Source organism: Oryx dammah, unplaced genomic scaffold (genome assembly GCF_014754425.2).
Source record: "Oryx dammah isolate SB20612 unplaced genomic scaffold, SCBI_Odam_1.1 HiC_scaffold_2, whole genome shotgun sequence".
Taxonomy (NCBI): Eukaryota; Metazoa; Chordata; class Mammalia; order Artiodactyla; family Bovidae; genus Oryx; species Oryx dammah.
The window spans coordinates 55,264,809-55,286,248 of record NW_024070186.1 but is presented as its reverse complement, the minus strand read 5'-3'; the positions used below and the strand labels follow the sequence as shown (position 1 = coordinate 55,286,248).

General features: G+C 36.8%; 1 long non-coding RNA gene across 1 annotated transcript; it reads right to left on the bottom strand.

Moving 5' to 3' along the window:
* Window positions 1-3,418: 3,418 nt before the first annotated feature.
* LOC120869119 lies at window positions 3,419-10,783 on the bottom strand. The gene is made up of 3 exons (XR_005722441.1): window positions 10,515-10,783; window positions 6,205-6,208; window positions 3,419-3,433 (listed from the first exon to the last, which is right to left on the bottom strand). It is a non-coding gene; the product is annotated as an uncharacterized LOC120869119 (long non-coding RNA).
* Window positions 10,784-21,440: the final 10,657 nt, after the last annotated feature.

Here is a 21,440-nt window from a genome sequence, read left to right as displayed (position 1 = left end):
TCTATCTATCTATCTATCTATCTATCTATCTATCTATCTATCTATCTATATTATGTTTATCTTTAGCAAGCAATTTTTTAGCAAGTTGATATTAAAAATAACTTGTAAATGTAATATTGTACCTCCTTCATTTGTTAATATGCAATTCATAGCACATTTATATGGAGCTACAATTGTGACTCACAAGTGAAAAGATGAAAGTTTCAGACATTGTAAAACAAGAGAGAGGCCTTATTTGACATAAACTTAAAATCACGTTTTCCTTCAAAGAGCCATATTTTGCATTAAATTTAAGTAAAGTTGAACCTTTGGGAAACCATATAACTCAGTACTATTGTTTTGCCCTTCTATGAAGCTTTATGCAAAATGCTTTGGTTGTTACTCATGCTAATAGATGAGAATCACTGATCATATAAATTATTTCCCAAAACTTTTCCAGATGGAGAAACATATTCACTGAGTATTTTAAGAACTTTCCTTTTACCATCAGAATTATAGTCATACAGTGCAAATGTAAGAAACAATCTTTAGATACTATCTAGCTGTAAAAATGACCATTAACATGAACTACATTTTAAATTTAGATTTCAGAATTCTTGTTTCTGTTTATGTTTATGTGTGGATATTGCTCTGAGTTATCTGTTAAGAGTGGGACTAATATAAATATTAATATATCCAACAAGTAAAATTCTTAATATAATAGTATATGTAATGTTATAAAATGAAGGAACAATAAAGCATTATGATACACATCTTTATTTAACTGTTAAAACATAGACTTGTTTTTGTTTAGTTGCTCAGTGATGGCTGACTCTCTTAAAACCTCATGGACTGTAGCCTTTTCAGGCTCCTCTGTCCATGGGATTTCCCAGGCAAGAATATTGAAATGGGTTGCCATTTTCTTCTTCAGGGGATCTGCCAGACTCAGGGATCAAATCTGCATCTCCTGCATTGCAGACAGTTTCTTTACCATTGAATCACCTCAGAAGACCACTAAAATTTAAAAAGCAAACCAAAAAAATGGTTAGGGAAGAATTTAATGGAGTCTTGGTATGCTGTAGGCTTCCCAGGTTGTGCAGTAGTAAAGAATCTGCCTGCTAATGCAGGAAATGTAGGAGACGCAGGTTTGATCCTTGGATAGGGAAGATCCCCTGGAGTAGGAAATGGCAAACTCCTCCAATATTCTTGCCTGGAAAATTCCATGGACAGAGGGGCCTGGCAGGCTATCATGTGGTCACAAAGAGTCAGATATGACTGAGCAACTGAGCACGCATGTTACGCTATAGATTCTCAATAATAATTAAAATGTAATAATGAGTAAAAATGATCCACCTATTTCCATTTATAAATTCTCTCCTAGGAAAATATGTCACACATTTGATATGACAGCATTGCAAAGAAAAATATATCCTTATAAAGATGTATAGAAAAAGAGAAAGAATTTGAAAATGAGGGCCAGAAAACAAAAAGCAGAATGAAATGTATAGCTTGAAGTCACACTGATAAATAATTACTGACCTAATAGTCAATAAAATATTGTAATGTTGATAGTAATTCGTGATTGACTAATCATGTTACATATTTTATACCTGCAGTATAAAATAATCATGATGATTCAAAATAGTACTAATTGCAATAATGACTTTAATGGTAACAAAAAATCAGTTTATGGAAACAGATTATGAATAAAGAAAATTAGTAAATGAAAAAGTTTGGAAGGCAGATACAAGCAGAAAAATTCCATCAAAAACTGTCAGCCAAACCAACTATACACATGTATTCTAATGAAAAGAGACATGGTGTAGCTGCTGTCACCAGTGAGGAAGACAACAGCATCCTGCATTCACGAGAAAAAAATCTAATGCATGAATTTATATATTTTTTTAGAGGCATACATCTGTTTATTGTATTTTACCTTATTGTACTTCACAGATATTGCATTTCTTACAAACTGAGGATTTTTGATAACTGTCAATAAGAATAATCAATAAACAATCTATAGTAGGAGTAGAAAAGGTTTTTTGTTGTTTTTTTTAATTTATTTTTTTATTGAAGAATAATTGCTTTACAGAATTTTGTTTTTTTCTGTCAAACTTAAGCCATAGGTATACATACATCCCCTCCCTTTTGAACTTCCCTCCCATCTCCCTCCCCATCCTACCCCTCTAAGTTGATACAGAGCCCCTATTTGAGTTTCCTGAACCATACAGCAAATTTCCATTTACTATCTATTTTACATATGATAATCTAAGTTTCCATGTTACTCTCTCCATCTCACCTGCTCCTCCCCTCTCCCCATGTCCATAAGTTTATATTCTCTATGTCTGTTTCTCCACTGCTACCCTGTAAATAAGTTCTTCAGTTTCATTTTCTAGACTCCATATATATGCATTAGAATTCAATATTTATCTTTCTATTTCTGACTTCCTTCACTCTGTATCCTAGTTTCTAGGTTCATGCACCTCATTCGAACTGACATGAATGTGTTCCGTTTTATGGCTGGGTAATACTCCATTGTGTGTATGTACCACTACTTCTTTAACCATTCATCTGTTGATGGACATTTAGATTGCTTCCATGTTCTAGCTATTTTAAATAGTGCTGCAATGAACAATAGGATACAAGTGCCTTTTTAAATTTTGGTTTCCTCAGAGTATATACTAGGAGTGGGATTGCTGGGTCATATGGTGGTTTTATTCCTAGTTTTTTAAGGAATCTCCATATTATCTTCCATAATGACTGTATCAATTTACATTCCCACCAACAGTGCAAGAGCATTACCTTTTTTCCCTACCCTCTCCAGCATTTATTGCTTGTAGACTTTTTGACGATGGCCATTCTGACCGATGTGAGGTGATATCTCATTGTAGTTTTGATTTGCATTTCTCTAATAATAAGCGATGTTGAGCATCTTTCCATTTCTTTGTTAGTCATCTGTATGTCTGCTTTGGAGAAATGACTTTTTAGGTCTTTTCTCCACTTTTTGATTGGGTTGTTTGTTTTTCTGGTATTGAATTGTATGAGCTGCTTGTATATTTTGGATATTAATATTTTGTCAGATGTTTCATTTGCTATTATTTTCTCCCATTCTGAAGGTTGTCTTTCACCTTGCTTATAGATTTCTTTGCTGTGAAAAAGCTTTTAAATTTAATCAGGTCCCACTTGTTTACATTTGTTTTTATTCCCATTACTCTAGGAGGTGGGTCATAGAGGATCTTGCTTTGGTTTATGTTGTTGAGTGTTCTGTCTATGTTTTCCTCTAAGAGTTTTATAGTTTATGGTCGTACATTTAGGTCTTTAATCCACTTTGAGTTTATCTTTGTGCATGGTGTTAGGAAGTGTTCTAATTTCATTCTTTTACATGTATCTGCCCAGTTTTCCCAGCACCATTTATTGAAGAGGCTGTCATTGCCCCATTGTATATTCTTGCCTCCTTTGTCAAAAATAAGGTACCCATAGGTGCATGGGTTTATTTCTGGGCTATTTATCTTGTTCCATTTGTCTATATTTCTGTATTTGTGCCAGTACCATACTGTCTTGATGACTGTAGCTTTGTAGTATAATCTAAACTCAGGAAGGTTGATTCCTCCTGCTTCATTCTTCTTTCTCAAGACTGCTGTGCCTATTCAAGGTCTTTTGTCCATATGAATAGTGGAATTTTTTGTTCTAGTTCTGTGAAAAATGTCATTGGTAATTTAATAGGGATCTCATTTAATCTGTAGATTACCTTTGATAGTATAGTCATTTTCATAATATTGATTCTTCCTACCTAGGAACATGTAATATCTCTCCATCTGTTTATACCATCTTTGATTTCTTTCATAGTGTCTTACAATTTTCTGTGTACAGTGCTTTTGTCTCCTTAGCTAAGTTTATTCCTAGATATTTAAATCTTTATGTTGCAATGGTGAATGGGATTGATTTCTTAATTTATCTTTCTGATATTTCATTGTTAGTATATAGAAATGCAAGTGATTTCTATGTATTGATTTTGTATCCTGCAACTTTGCTAAATTCACTGATAAGCTGTACTAAATTTCTGATACTATCTTTAGGGTTTTCTATCTATAGTATCATGTCATCTGCAAATAGTGAGAGTTTTACTTCTTCTTTTTCATTCTGGACTACTTCTCTTTCTTTTTCTTATCTGATTAGTATAGTTAGGACTTCCAGAACTATGTGGAATAATAATGATGAAAGTGGACACCCTTATTTTGATCTAATCTTAGGGGGAATGCTTTCAGTTTTTCACCATTGAGAATAATGTTTGTTGTAAACATCATATATGTACTTTATTATGTACAGGTAGGTTGCTTCGATCCCCATTTTCTGAAGAGTTTTAATCATAAGTGGGTGATGATTTTTGACAAAGGCTTTTTTTGCATCTATTGAATTTCAGTTCAGTTCAGTTCACTCAGTCGTGTCCTACTCTTTGCGACCCCATGAACCACAGCACGCCAGGCCTCCCTGTCCATCACCAATTCCTGGAATTCACCCAAATACATGTCCATTGAGTCTGTGATGTCATCCAACTATCTGATCCTCTGCCGTCCCCTTCTCCTCCTGCCCTCAATCTTTCCCAGCATCAGCGTCTTTACAAATGAGTCAGCTCTTCACATCAGGTGGGCAAAGTATTGGACTTTCTGCTTCAACATCAGTCCATCCAATGAACATCCAGGACTGATCTCCTTTAGGATGGACTGGTTGGATCTCCTTGCAGTTCAAGGGACTCTCAAGAGTCTTCTCCAACACCACAGTTCAAAAGCATCAATTCTTTGGTGCTCAGCTTTCCTCACAGTCCAACTCTCTCATCCATACATGACTACTGGAAAAACCATGGCCTTGACTAGATGGACTTTTGTTGACAAATTAATGTTTCTGCTTTTGAATATGCTATCTAGGTTGGTAATAACTTTTCTTCCAAGGAGTAAGCATCTTTTAATTTCATAGCTGCAATCACCATTTGAAGTGATTTTGGAGACCCCAAAAATAAAATCAGCCACTGTTTCTACTCTTTCCCCATCTATTTGTCATGAAATGATGGGACTGGATGCCATGATTTTCGTTTTCTGAATGTTGAGCTTTAAGCCAACTTTTTCACTCTCCTCTTTCACTTTCATCAAGAGTTCTTCTTCAGTTCCTCTTTAGTTGTTCTTCACTTCTGCCTTAAGGGTGGTGTCTTCTGTATATCTGAGGTTATTGATATTTCTCCCAGCAAACTTGATTCCTGCTTGTATTTTTGCAGCCTAGCGTTTCTCGTTATATACTCTGTATATAAGTAAAATCAGCAGGGTGAAAATATACAGCCTTGACGTACTCCTTTTCCTATTTGGAACTAGTCTGTTGTTCCATGTCCATTCCTAACTTTGCTTCCTGACTGCATACAGATTTCTAAACAGGCAGGTCAGGTCGTTTGGTATTCCCTTCTCTTTCAGAATTTTCCACAGTTTATTGTGATCCATGCAGTCAAAGGCTTTGGCATAATCAATAAAGCAGAAGTAGATGTTTTTCTGGAACTCTCTTGCTTTTTTGATGATCCAGTGGATGATCTCTGGTTCTTCTGCCTTTTCTAAAACCAGCTTGAACATCTGGAAGTTCACGATTCACATATTGCTGAAGTCTGGCTTGGAGAATTTTGAGCATTACTTTACTAGCATGTGAGATGAGTGCAATTGTGAGGTAATTTGAGCATTGTTTGGCATTGCCTTTCTTTGGGATTATTGAGATTATCATGTGGTTTCTATTTCAATTTGCTAATATGGTGTATCACATTGATTTTCATATATTGAAGAATCCTTGCACCCCTAGAATAAACCCAACTGGATCATGTTGTATGAGCTTTTTGATGTATTGCTGAATTCTGTTTGCTAAAATTTTGCTGAGGAATTTTGAATTTATGTTCATCAGTGATATTGGCCTGTTCAGTTCAGTTCAGTCATTCAGTCATGTCCGACTCTTTGCAACCCCATGAATCAAAGCACGCCAGGCTTCCCTGTCCATCACCAACTCCTGGAGTTCACTCAGACTCATGTGCATCAAGTCAGTAATGCCATCCAGCCATCTCATCCTCTGTCATCCCCTTCTCCTCCTGCCCCCAACCCCTCACAGCTTCAGAGTCTTTTCAGTGAGTAAGTTCTTCACATAAGGTGGCCAAAGACTGGAGTTTCAGCTTCAACATCAGTCCTTCCAATGAACACCCAGGACTGGTCTCCTTTAGGATGGACTGGTTGGATCTCCTTGCAGTCCAAGGGACTCTCAAGAGTCTTCTCCAACACCACAGTTCAAAAGCATCAATTCTTTGGTGCTCAGCTTTCTTCACTGTCCAACTCTCACATCCATACATGACCAGTGGAGAAGGGAATACTAATACTTTAGTATTCTTGCCTTGAGAACCCCATGAACAATATTGGCCTGTAGTTTTCTCTTTTTATGTGTTGTCTTTGTCTGATTTTGATGTCAGGGTGATGGTGGCCTCATAGAATGAATTTGGAAGTGTTCCTTCCTCTGTAATTTTGTGAAAGTGTTTTAGAAAGATATGCATTAGCTTTTCTCTAAATCTTTGATAGAATTCTCCTTTGAAGCCATCTGGTGCTGGGCTTTTGTTTTTCGGAGTTGTTTTTTTTTTTTTTTTTAATCACAGCTTCAATTTTAGTGCTTGTAATTGGGTTGTTCATAATTTCTATTTCTTCCTGGTTCAGTCTTGGAAGATTGAACTTTTGTAATAATCTGTCCATTTCTTCCAGGTTATCCATTTTATTGCCATACAGCTGGTCATAATAGTCTCTTATAACCCTTTTTATATCTGCATTGTTTGTTGTAACCTCTCCTTTATTATTTCTAATTGTGTTGGTTTGATTCTTGTCTCTCTCTTTTTTTTTTTTTCTCAGTGAGTCTGGCTAAATTTTTTTTTTTTTTTAATCTTCTCAAAGAACCAGCTTTTAGTTTCGTTAATCTTTACTATTGCTTCTTTCATTTCTTTTTCATTTATTTCTGGTCAGATCTTTGTGATTTCTTTATTTCTACTAATGTTGGGGATTTTTGTTCTTTTTCCAATTGTTTCAGGTGTAAATTTGGGTTGTCTATTTAATATTTTTCTTGTTTTTTGAGGTAGGATTGTATTGCTATAAACTTCCCTGTTAGAAATGTTTTTGCTGCATCCCATAGGTTTTGAATGGAACAATAGACTGGTTCCAAATAGGAAAAGGAATACATCAAGGCTGTATATTGTCACCCTGATTATTTAACTTATATGCATAGTACATCATAAGAAATGCTGGACTGGAAGAAACACAGCTGGAATCAAGATTGTGGGAGAAATATAAAAAGCCTCAGATATGCAGATGACACCACCGTTATGGCAGAAGGTGAAGAGGAACTAAGAAGCCTCTTGATGAAAGTGAAAGAGGAGAGTGAAAAAGTTGGCTTAAAGCTCAACATTCAGAAAATGAAGATCATGGCATCTGGTCCCATACTTCATGGGAAATAGATGGGGAAACAGTGGAAACAGTGTCAGACTTTATTTTTTTGGGCTCCAAAATCTCTGCAGATGGTGACTGCAGCCATGAAATTAAAAGACGCTTACTCCTTGGAAGAAAAGTTATGACCATTCTAGATAGCATATTAAAAAGCAGAGACATTACTTTGCCAACTAAGGTCGGTCTAGTCAAGGCTATGGTTTTTCCAGTAGTCATGTATGGATGTGAGAGTTGGACTGTTAAGAAGCATGAGTGCCAAAGAATCGATGCTTTTGAACTGTGGTGTTGGAGAAGACTCTTGAGAGTCCCTTGGACTGCAAGGAAATCCAACCAGTCCGTTCTGAAGGAGATCATTCCTGGGTGTTCTTTGGAAGGAATGATGCTAAAGCTGAAACTCCAGTACTTTGACCACCTGATGTGAAGAGTTGACTCATTGGAAAAGACTCTGATGCTGGGAGGGATTGGGGGCAGGAGAAGAAGGGGATGACAGAGGATGAGATGGCTGGAAGACATCACTGACTCAATGGACATGAGTCTGAGTGAACTCCGGGTGTTGGTGATGGACAGGGAGGCCTGGCATGCTGCGATTCATGGGGTCGTAAAGAGTCAGGCACGACTGAGTGACTGAACTGAACTGATAGGTTTTGAGTTTTGTGTCATTGTCATTTGTTTCTAGAAATTTTTAATTTCCCTTTTGATTTCTTCAGTAACCTGTTGGTTATTTAGAAACATGATGTTTAATCTCAGTGTGCTTTATTTCTTACAATTTTTTTTTCTTGTAATTGATATCTAGTCTCATAGCATTATGGTTGGAAAAGATGCTTGATACAATTTCAATTTTTTTTTTAATTTACTGAAGTATGATTTGTGACCCAAGATGTGGTCTATCCTGGAGAATGTTCCATGTGCACTTGAGAAGTACATGTATTTTTTGCATTTGGATGAAATGTCCTGAAGATATCAATGAGATCCATCTCATCTAATACATAATTTAAGACTTGTGTTTCATTATTAATTTCTTGTTTTGTTGATCTGTCCATTGGTGTGAGTGGGGTGTTTAAGTCTCCTCCTTTCATTGTGGTACTGTCAATTTCTTCTTTTATATCTGTCAGTGTTTACTTCATGTATTGAGTTGCCTTTATGTTGCATGCATAGATATTTACAACTGCTAACTGTTCCTCTTGGATTGATCCCTTGATCATAATGTAGCGTCCTTCCTCATCTCTTGTAATTTTTATTTTAAGGTCTATTTTATCTGATACGAAGATTGCTACTTCAGGTTTATTTTGCTTCCCATTTGCATGGAATATGTTTTTCCATCCTTGCACTTTCAGTCTATATATGTCTTTAGGTCCGAAGTGGGTTTCTTGTATTAGCTCTATATGGGTCTTCTTTTTGTATCCATTCAGTCGGCCTGTTTCTTTTGGTTTGAAAATATAATCAGTTTACATTTAAAGTAATTATTGATATGTATGTTCTTATTGCCATTTTCTTAAATGTTTGGGGTTGATTTTGAAGATCTTTTTCCTTCTCTTGTATTTCTTGACTATATAAGTCTCTTTAACATTTGTTTTAAAGCTGGTTTGGTGGTACTGAATTCTCTTAGCTTTTGCTTGTCTGAAAAGCTTTTGATTTTTCCATCAATTTTGAATGAGATGCTTGCTAAGTACAATAATCTTGGTTGTAGATTTTCCCCTTTCAGTACTTTAAATATATCCTGCCATTCCCTTCTGGACTGCAGAGTTTCTGCTGAAAGATCAGCTGTTAAGCTTATGGGGGTTTCCCTTGTATGTTACTTATTGTTCTTCCTTTGCTGCTTTTAATATTCTTTCTTTGTATTTTGTCTTTTTTAGTTTTATAAGTGTTTCTTGGCATGTTTCTCCTTGGGAGACTTTATCCTAAATGGAACTTTTTGTGCCTCTTGAGCTGATTGACTATTTCCTTTTCCGTGTTGGGGAAATTGTCAACTATGATCTCTTCAAAAAATTTCTCACACTCTTTGTTTTTCTCTTCTTATTCTGGGACCCTTATAATTTGAATGTTCATGTGTTTGATATTGTCCCAGAAGTATCTGACACTATCCTCAGTTTTCTTCATTCTTTTTACTTTATTCTGCTTTTCAGAAGTTATTTCCACCGTTTTATCTTTCAGCTCACTGATTCATTCTTCTGTCTCAGATATTCTGCTATTGATTCCTTCTAGAGTATTTTTAATTTCAGTATTTGTGTTGTTTGTCTCTGTATGTTTATTCTTTAATTATTCTAGGTTTGTTTATGCAAAATCAAAATCATCCAACCAAAATAAAATACAATAGATTGACCTGGTGAACAAACGAAGCCAAAAATTATATCTACCAGTTAAGAACAAAGCTAACTAAAGCACAAACTGGAAAAAAAAAAGTAACTCAAGCAAGGTGACAATTGGGGAATAAAGCAATGAAAAGAAAACTAACAAATATTTTGAGAGGAAAGGAAAGAAAGAAAAAATAGATATGCAAAGTTAAATAGAGGTAGATAACAATTTATATACATTAAGGATTAACCACAAAGGGAAAAGAACAGTAGAAAAAGCAAACAAAGGAATAAATGCAGAAGAAATAATAATAGATTTAAAAGCTAAAAATTAAAAATAGAAAAAGAGGAAAGAAAAGAAAAAGAAAAAGAAAAACTTCACAGAGCTTCAAAAGCCCAACGTAAAGGCAGTGGTTTATAACAACAACACAACAACAAAAATTGTGCCTGAAGAAGAAAAAAAAACCTCAAAAGCTTAATTAGAATTCATAGTGCCAGTAAAACCAACTACAACAGGGAGGATAAAAGGGGGATAAAAAATCCAAAAGAATCTACAGAACAAGTCAAAACATAAGGATAATAAATGTTTTTCTTCAGTCATTCCTATCAGAGTCCTTTCCCTCACTGTAAGCTACAGTTCACCTCACCTCCATAGGATTCCTTCCAACACTGTGCTGAACTCTTGACATGCTGTAGAGGCAGCTCAGATTCTCATCTGGTTCTATCCCTGTATGTACTTGCCTCCAACTTCCATAGCTATCAGAACTAGTACATTTTCTTTTGCAGGAACTCTCAATGATCTTTTATATATTCCATAGACAAAGAGTCTGCCTAGTTGATTGTGTGGATTTAATCTGCAGCTTATACAGCTGGTGGGAAGGTTTAGGGTTTTCTTTCCTTAACTACACTGCCCCTGGTTTTCAATTGTTGTTTTATTTCCACTTCTACATGTGGATTGTCCACTGGGGTTTACTCCTGAGGCTTCCCTGGAGGACTTGGGTTTGCTCCTGTGAGGGCCAGGTGTGGAAGTAGTAAAGCCGGTTAGGTCGTAAGGGTTCTGGCAGCACCAGGTATTCAAGGAAGTTGATGGCTAAGGCAGCAGGAAATATATTGCTCTAGAAGGGTATGGCAACCAGTGTTGACCAATACACTCCAGTATTCTTGGTTGGGGAATCCTCCTCCCTGACAGAGAAGCCTGGCAGGCCACAGTCTACAGGATCCCAAAAAGTTGGACATGACTGAAGAGACCCTGCATGCATAGACACAAGGCTTAAAAAAAAATTATTTATTTATTTTAATTTGAGGCTAATTACATTACAATATTGTAGTGGTTTTTGCCACACATTGACATGAATCAGCCATGGGTGTACATGTGTTCCCCATCCTGAACCCTGCTCCCACCTCCCTCCCCATCCCATCCCTCATGGTCATCTCAGTGAACCCTACCTGAGCCCCCTGTCTTATCCATTGAACCTGGGCTGGCAGTCTATTTCACATATGGTAATATGCATGTTTCAAAGCTATTTTCACAAATAATCCCACCCTCGCCTTCTCCCACAGAGTCCAAAAGTCTGTTTTCTACATCTGTGTCTCTTTTGCTGTCTTGCATATAGGGTCATCATTATCATCTTTCTAAATTCCATATATATACGTTAATATACTATGTTAGTGTTTTTCTTTCTGATTTACTTCATTCTGTTTAATAGTGTACAGTTTCATCCACCTTATTATAACTGATTCAAATGCATTCTTTTTAATAGCTGAGTAATATTCCATTGTGTATATATACAACAACTTTCTTATCCATTCATCTGCTGATGGACATCTAGGTTGCTTCCATGTCCCAGCTATTGTAAACAGTGCTGCAATGAACATTGGGATACAAGTGTCTCTTTCAATTCTGTTTTCCTCAGTGTGTATGCCCAGCAGTGGGATTGCTGGGTCGTATGGGAGTTCTATTTCCAGTTTTTTAAGGAATCTCCACACTGTTCTCCATAGTGGCTGTGCTAGTGTGCATTCCCACCAACAATGTAAGAGGGTTCCCTTTTCTCCGTACCCTCTCCAGCATTTATTGTTTGTAGAATTTTTGATAGCAGCCATTCTGACTGGTATGAGATGGTACTTCATTGTGGTCTTGATTTGCATTTCTCTGATAATGAGTGATGTTGAGCATCTTTTCATGTGTTTGTTAGCCATCCGTATGTCTTCTTTGGAGAAATGTCTATTTAGTTCTTTGGCCCATTTTTTGATTGGGTCGTTTATTTTTCTGGAATTGAGCTGCAGGAGTTGCTTGTATATTTTTGAGATTAATTCTTCGTCAGTTGCTTCGTTTGCTATTATTTTCTCCTATTCTGAAGGCTGTCTTTTCACCTTGCTGATAGTTTCCTTTGTTGTGCAGAAGCTTTTAAGTTTAATTAGGTCCCATTTGTTTATTTTTGCTTTTATTTCCAGTATTCTGGGAGGTGGGTCATAGAGGATCCTGCTGTGATTTATGTCGGAGAGTGTTTTGCCTATGTTTTCCTCTAGGAGCTTCATTGTTTCTGGTCTTACATTTAGATCTTTAATCTATTTTGAGTTTATTTTTGTGTATGGTGTTAGAAAGTGTTCTAGTTTCATTCTTTTACAAATGGTTAAAGTTTTCCCAGTACCACTTGTTAAAGAGATTGTCTTTTCTCCATTGTATATTCTTGCCTCCTTTTTCAATGATAAGGAGACACAAGACTTTTTTTTTGCCTGTGTCAGCTATGCCCAGTGAGAGTTGAGCATGAAGGTGGTACAGCTTCTTGGCTTTTAGGGACCCTGGTGATGCCAAATGTGCATGGACACGAACTGCCTCTGCTGGAAGACTTATGGCTATATCGGAGTCTTGTTTTGAGCCCCTTGTATCTGGGGATCAGAAGGCCTTTGGCCAGTCTTTCTCCACAGCTCTGCCCATTCAGGCACATAGAGGTCTCCCTTGCATGGGGCCCTTCTCTGTTGTTCAGCACGTCAGGCACATAGAGGGACCTCCCTGGCTGGGGTCCTACTCTGTAGATGGGCATGTCAAGCACTTAAAGGGGTACCCTGGGAGGGGTCCTACTCCATAGTTCAGTTCATCAAGCATTTGATGGGACATGGGCCAGACTCTCTACTGTTCAGCTGCTGATGCTGGTGGGTGGGAAGAGACAGGCTATGGTGATGGCTCAACCCACTGTGCATGACTCAGCAGTATCACCTTGCTTCCATGGCTGCCCAGCTTTCTGCCACATGCATTTCCCACCACAATCTTCTTCTTCACACCTCCTTGATCTGTCTCTCCACAATCAACAGCAGCCCTCACCCTGGGATTGCTGCACAATCACTAAACACCAACTCCCAGGTGCTGTGCCTTCCAGGGGACCTGCATCCCTCTCCTGGGTATGTATGGCTGAGGCAAGAATCATCTTATTCTCATCCAATTTAGGCTGCCACAGATCAGATGTTTCACTGTCAGCCTTAAATGTTTCTCCTGTGACTCAGATAGTAGCCCCACTGTGAGGCTCTGACCCCTGCTTCAGTTCTTGCCCCACCCACCGAGGACAGGTCCAGTCCTCCTAACACTCCTGTTTTTACCCTAGTTCCTTCATCTATGGACTTTTACATGGTTCTATATATTCTTTTCCACTGGTCAGCTACTCCTGTCCACTCTCAGCTGGTGTTCTGCATGCATGTCTGTGTCTGAAGGTGTATTCCTGATGTATCCATGGAGAGAGATGTACTCCATGTTCACCTACTCCTTCACCATCTTATTCTGTCCTCAAGATTTTGTATCAAGAACTGATGTGGCAGGTTGGAATTTGCTTTCCATATAAGCACAATGTTCAGACCTCACATAAATGAGAAATGATCACCTCCACAGGTATCCCTATACCTAGTAAAATGATCTGTAACCATGACAGTTTCCTGAAAACATTATATCAAAAAAAAAGAATAAAGTTGTTTCTAATAGATTAAACTATTAGATTATTAATTTACTAGAGTATTATTAACCTAGCAAATTTACCAACACAGGGTAATTCTAAACTGTGTGTGTGTGTTTGTTGGGATGAAATTAAGGATGAAAGTTATGTAATGGACTTTTGAAAACTGACACCTTCTATCTATTGCTTATTGTCCCTGAGATTTTGAAAATTAACAACTGTTTAATTTTAAAAAATCTGAGCACAAGAATAACTATATAATTAATTGTTATTTGTGAGATTTCAGGAAAGTAAAGGAGCTCTGCAGAACCTGATGGAGGTCTTCACTATTCTATGAGGCAAAATTGTAAGTAGGTGGCAAATTCTGACCACCAATGAGCATTGATGTATTATCCGTGAATGACTTGCTTGTACTGAGTTGCATTCCACAGTACTTTTGTATGAAATATATCCAACACTTAATGGTTCGATCCAAAGCCATAAAATCCTAGAACAAAATATTTTTTATTAAACATTCTGGATTCAGTGAAAGTAGATTTATAGGAAGACTGAAAAAAGACAGTTTTCATTCCAATTCTAAAGAAAGGCAGTGCCAAAGAATGCTCAAACTACCGCACAATTGCACTCATCTCACATGCTAGTAAAGTAATGCTCAAAATTCTCCAAGCCAGGCTTCAACAATACATGAACCATGAACTCCAGATGTTCAAGCTGGTTTTAGAAAAGGCAGAGGAACCAGAGATCAAATTGCCAACATCCACTGGATCATGGAAAAAGCAAGAGAGTTCCAGAAAAAAACATCTATTTCTGCTTTATTGACCATGCCAAAGACTTTGACTATGTGGACCACAATAAACTGTGGAAAATTCTGAAAGAGATAGGAACACCAGAACACCTGATCTGCCTCTTGAGAAATTTGTGTGCAGGTCAGGAGTCAGGAAGTAACAGTTAGAACTGGGCATGGAACAATAGGCTGGTTCCAAATAGGAGAAGGAGTACGTCAAGGCTGTATATTGTCACCGTGTTTATTGAACTTATATGTAGAGTACGTCATGAGAAACACTAGGCTGGAAGAAGCACAAGCTGGAATCAAGACTGCCAGGAGAAATCTCAATAACCTCAGATATGCAGATGACACCACCCTTATGGCAGAAAGCAAAGAACTAACGAGCCTCTTGATGAAAGTGAAAGAGGAGAGTGAAGAAGTTGGCTTAAAGCTCAACAGTCAGAAAATGAAGATCATGGCATCACTTCATGGCAAATAGATGGGGAACCTGTGGAAACAGTGGCAGACTTTATTTTGGGGGGCTCCAAAGTCACTGCAAATGGTGATTGCAGCCATGAAATTAAAATACACTTACTCTTTGGAAGGAAAGTTATAACCAACCTAGACAGTATATTAAAAAGCAGAGACATTACTTTGCCAACAAAGGTCTGTCTAGTCAAGGCTATGGGTAGTCATGTATGGATGACAGAGTTGGACTGTAAAGATAGCTGAGCACTGAAGAATTGATGCTTTTGAACTGTGGTGTTGGAGAAGACTCTTGAGAGTCCCTTGGCCTGCAAGGAGATCCAACCAGTTCATCCTAAAGATCAATCCTGGGTGTTCACTGAAAGGACTGATGTTGAAGCTGAAAGTCTAATACTTTGGCCACCTGATGCGAAGAGCTGACTCATTTGAAAAGACCCTGATGCTGGGAAAGATTGAGGGCAGAAGGAGAAGGGGAATACAGACGATGAGATGATTGGATGGCATCACTGACTCAATGGACATGAGTTTGCATAGACTCTGGAATTGGTGATGGACAAGGAAGCCTGGTGTGCTGCAGTCCATGAGGTTGCAAAGAGTCGGACATGACTGACCACTGAAGTGAACTGAACTGAACTGAAATCTTAGAAAAGATTCACTCGCTTTCAAAATAAATGGCATTCAAACAGGATGTGAATTTTCACACACAGATGATACATAAAAAAGAAATGCTGCTTTCTTAAAATTAATTTTTAAATACTAAGAAACCCTGAGAATATGATTCAATACTTGATGAGACCCTCAATGTAGAAAAATGGGCCCAGCAAATACACTATGTCTCTTGCTATAAAGTATCATCACATTCTATTGTGACATGGCCAATGATAGATTATTCCAACGAAAATGCAAAAGCCCCAAATCTCACACAATATAATAACACTTAACTACAGGGAAATTCCTTTTCAACTAAAGTTTATGCAGCAATTCCTGGAAGTACAATACTTCATCCTAACTGTCAGTTCAGTTCAGTTCAGTCACTCAGTTGTGAACAATTCTTTGCGACCCCATGGACTGCAGCATGCCAGGCCTCCCTGTCCATCACCACCTCCTGGAGTTTACTCAAATTCATGTCCATTGAGTCAGTGATGCCATCCAACCATCCATCGTAGACACAGTTTTACTTTATGTAGACCTCTCATCTCTTGAAATATTTTGTCTTAGTAATATTACAGTATTTCTCAATAGCTCAAGGTGCTGCATTAATCTTTCTAAGCAACATTATATTCCCAGGTGGTGAATTTAACACAGATGTGCACAGAATTATTCTACAGTGATGACAAAAAGAACTGTACCCATAGAAATGCCAAAGATGCTTTAAATACAAATATTATTATAAGCAAAGTATCAGCTATGAAAAATAATATGTGTATTACATTGTTATACTTTTAATCCTATAACAACTTAATGCTATTATTGAATTTCACGATAAATTGTTATATTAACTTTTAAATATGCCCTAAATGCTGAAAGTATATATAAAATTGTAATAACCATCATCAAAAAAATTTTAAGTATTTTTAAGTACATGATAAGAGAATTATTAAAATTGATTATTTCTTTTTCTATAACATTTTAAAATGGTTTTACTCAAATTTTTTTGAAACATTAGTTAATTTGCAGTAATTAATTTATATTGACCACACTAATAGTCACATTTGCCTTACCACGTTCATCTTAAGATTTTGACTGTGGCTCAGATCATGAACTCCTTATTACCAAATTCAGACTAAAATTGAAGAAAGTAGGGAAAACCGCTAGACCATTCAGGTATGACCTAAATCAAATCCCTTATGATTATACAGTGGAAGTGAGAAATAGATTTAAGGGTCTAGATCTGATAGATAGAGTGCCTGATGAACTATGGAATGAGGTTCATGACATTGTACAGGAGACAAGGATCAAGACCATTCCCATGGAAAAAAGCAAATGCAATGAAGCAAAATGGCTGTCAGGGGAGGCCCTACAAATAGCTGTGAAAAGAAGAGAAATGAAAAGCAAAGGAGAAAAGGAAAGAGATAAGCATCTGAATGTAGAGTTCCAAAGAATAGCAAGAAGAGATAAGAAAGCCTTCTTCAGCGATCAATGCAAAGAAATAGAGGAAAAGAACAGAATGGGAAAGACTAGAGATCTCGTCAAGAAAATTAGAGATATCAAGGGAATGTTTCATGCAAAGATGGGCTCGATAAAAGACAGAAATGGTATGGACCTAACAGAAGCAGAAGATATTAATAAGAGGTGACAAGAATACACAGAAGAACTGTACAAAAAAGATCTTCATGACCCAGATAATCACAATGGTGTGATCACTCATCTAGAGCCAGACATCCTGGAATGTGAAGTCAAGTGGGCCTTAGAAAGCATCACTATGAACAAAGCTAGTGGAGGTGATGGAATTCCAGTTGAGCTGTTTCAAATCCTGAAAGATGATGCTCTGAAAGTGCTACACTCAATATGCCAGCAAATATGGAAAACTCAGCAGTGGCCACAGGACTGGAAAAGGTCAGTTTTCATTTCAATTCCAAAGAAAGGCAATGCCAAAGAATGCTCAAACTACCACACAATTGCACTCATCTCACATGCTAGTAAAGTAATGCTCAAAATTCTCCAAGCCAGGCTTCAGCAATACGTGAACCATGAACTTCCAGATGTTCAAGCTGGTTTAGAAAAGACAGTGGAACCTGAGATCAAATTGCCAACATCTGCTGGATCATTGAAAAAGAAAGAGAGTTCCAGAAAAACATCTATTTCTGTTTTATTGACCATGCCAAAGCCTTTGACTGTGTGGATCACAATAAACTGTGGAAAATTCTGTAAAATATGGGAATACCAGACCACCTGACCTGCCTCTTGAGAAATCTGTATGCAGGTCAGGAAGCAACAGTTAGAACTGGACATGGAACAACAGACTGGTTCCAAAGAGGAAAAGGAGTCCGTCAAGGCTGTATATTGTCACCCTGCTTATTTAATTTATATGCAGAGTACATCATGAGAAACGCTGGGCTGGAAGAAACACAAGCTGGAATCAAGATTGCTGGGAGAAATATCAATAACCTCAGATATGCAGATGACACCATCCTTATGGCAGAAAGTGAAGAGGAGCTAAAAAGCCTCTTGATGAAAGTGAAAGAGGAGCATGAAAAAGTTGGCTTAAAGCTCAACATTCAGAAAATGAAGATCATGGCATCTGGTCCCATCACTTTATGGGAAATAGATGGGGAAACGGTGGAAACAGTGGCAGACTTTATTTTTTGGGGCTCCAAAATCACTACAGATGGTGACTGCAGCCATGAAATTAAAAGACGCTTACTCCTTGGAAGTAAAGTTATGACCAACCTAGATAGCATATTCAAAAGCAGAGACATTACTTTGCCGACTAAGGTCCATCTAGTCAAGGCTATGGTTTTTCCAGTAGTCATGTATGGATGTGAGAGTTGGACTGTGAAGAAGGCTGAATGCCGAATAATTGATGCTTTTGAACTGTTGGAGAAGAGTCTTGAGAGTCCCTTGGACTGCAAGGAGATCCAACCAGACCATTCTGAAGGAGATCAGCCCTGGAATTTCTTTGGAAGGAATGATGCTAAAGCTGAAACTTCAGTACTTTGGACACCTCATGCAAACAGTTGGAAAAGACTCATGCTGGGAGGGATTGGGGGCAGGAGGAGAAGGGGACGATAGAGGATGTGATGGCTGGATGGCATCACCAACTCGATGGACGTGAGTCTGTGTGAACTCCAGGAGTTGGTGATGGTCAGGGAGGCCTGGCGTGCTGCGATTCATGGGTTCGCAAAGAGTCAGACAGGACTGAGCGACTGAACTGAGCTGAAGTTATTGTCTTAAATTTATATCCTTAAGCATAAACTTTCTGGTCACTAGTCACACAGAGAAATTGAGGCAAAATGTTTGACATACAGCGTCAATTATAATGTAATCCTCAACTGAATACCTCTACACTGTCTACAGTGAATGTTACTTAGTTAATATGTGACACAGTACAGGAAACCAACTTATACATTTCACTATTAAAAGTTAAAAGTTATACAATTAAAAATCAAGATAAACTGCGTAATTGCTACTAGAAACTAAACTTTTATTTTTAATATAAGTTAAACAAATATTTGACATTTATAAGAGTTGTCCCTTTAAGAATTGCCAAAAAAAGAGAAAATTTCAAAATCCTATCAGCCCTATTACCATGCCTGTTACCCTCCGAATCAACCAGTCTTTACCGACATTGACCCTGGACAAGGGAGTTTCTTGAAATATGTGATGTGGTGTTATTTCTGTGCTTAAGTGTAAAATCACTGGTAAGTCTATATTAATCATGTGAGTAGCAGTTTCCCATTCTGGTGATTCAATCTTTCAGTTCAATTTCAAATGTTTGCTTTTTTCTGAGTTGTAAAAATAGTCCTCTTACTTTTAACCTGTTCAACATGAACTTTTAAATCCACAAACACAAATTTCTCCAAAGAATTTTATTCTTATATTAAATCACATCTAGAAACTACAAATGTCAAAATTATTTCTACTCTGCTGAATCAGCTAAAGAACAAAATTACATTTTGAAGATAGAAAATTAAAATGATTTCTTTTTCTCTTCAAGCTTTTGAAGTATCTTAAAGATATGTTGAATATATATTCAGTAGATTCAATTAGTTTTAAAAAATCTAATTTACTCTTAAACCTTCCTAGAACAATGAAATGACAAGTCATATAATTTTCACTTTCTTAATTTAATGCTCTTGAAATATACACATATCAATACTTTCAGAAAGTTGACTTTCAAACAATAATCTTGGCAAAGGGTAATCAAACTTTATTTTCCTAAACAATGAAGTTTATATAAACATTCGAAGTCCAGTTGAAATGTCTTAGCAATTCTGACTATAATTTAACAACTGTAATTACTCCAGATCTTCTGATAATATCTCTTTGTGAATTAGAATTAGATACTGTAAACCCAACTGTAATACAAGCAAACTATATTATACAAGATGTTCTTTCTTCTTAGGTTGTGTTTAAATATAATATCAATTTTGTAGATGAAATATTCCAACCTCACTAGTACATAGAACATCATTTCTCAAGCTATACTGGTTATAAAGACCATCCTGGGATGTGTTAAATTGGAAAAAAAAAAAAACATTCTGTAGGTTTGGGTTTTAACCTGAAAGTCTGCATTTATAACAAGCTCCCAGCTGATGCATTACTATATACTGGCAAATCTGATAAATGTTTCTTGTTTCTTTAGATTGATGCTCCATTCCCAGTGTCCTTGTCCCTCCACCACACTTACAGCTGGAGAAAGAGAATCTGAGAAGCATTTTTAAAGTGCCTTAGAATCTGAAAAATGGTGGAAATAAGGAAAAATTCAAAAGTAATTAAAATAAATACAATGTTTCCTCAGTCATTTTCTATCCTCTGACTCTGAATTATGAGACTTAGTGAACTCAGTCTTTTAAGTTTTCCAACTTCTAAGTGGCTGCATATCAATATATATTTCTTAAAGACCTTTTAAAGCTTAAAAGCTACTTGTGGAAAATGTGCTAAATAGAGGGAAATGTGGCCATGGAAGAAAAGGTACTGATTTCAGTGTTCCAGAAAAGAATTGGTGGCAACTTGAACTGAGGTCATGTATACAGCTAATAACATAGATGGACACAAGACATATTTTTAAGGTAAGGCAGAAAGTCTTTTGTAATGAATTCTACCTGTAGAGATGTAGTGAACTTATTATATTTTAGCCTCCATAACCCTTAAACATATTTCTATATACTTTTAAAAATTTGTCAATCATGAGTCACCTCTACTTAAAAATGTCTGAAAGTCTACTTCCTACCCCTCTTTGAAGGTGAAGTTCAGACATGTGAACGTCTGGCAATAAGATATACAGAGGACAGACTGGTATAGGGAGCAAAATCTGAGCTAGGAGTTACCAATGTTTTATCCAAAAACCCAAGAGAAGAGAGTGTTTCCAGAAGTAAGGAAGATTCAACTATGTTAAATGCTGCTAAGAGGTTTAAGCATGGAGGACAAAGATGTGAATAGAAGTTCTTTTGGCAACCAAAAAGTCATCAGAGGCAAGGGATAAGTATAATTGGAAATTTTATTTGAGCTAGATATGGCATAGATGAAGTATTAGGAAGAAGAAATAGCAACCTCAAAGAGATTTTTATTCTTATTTAAAAATTTTAATCTATGAGAACAAATGACCTGAGCTTTGCTATCCAATTTTTAAAATTGAAGTACAGTTGAAACACAATGTTAGTTTCTGGTGTATAGTAATATGATTCAGTTTATATATATATATATATATATATATACACACACACATATGTTTTCATATTCTTTCCATCTGATTTATTATAGAATATTTAATACAGTTCCTTGTGCTATACAGTAAGATCTTTTTATCTATTTTTATATATAG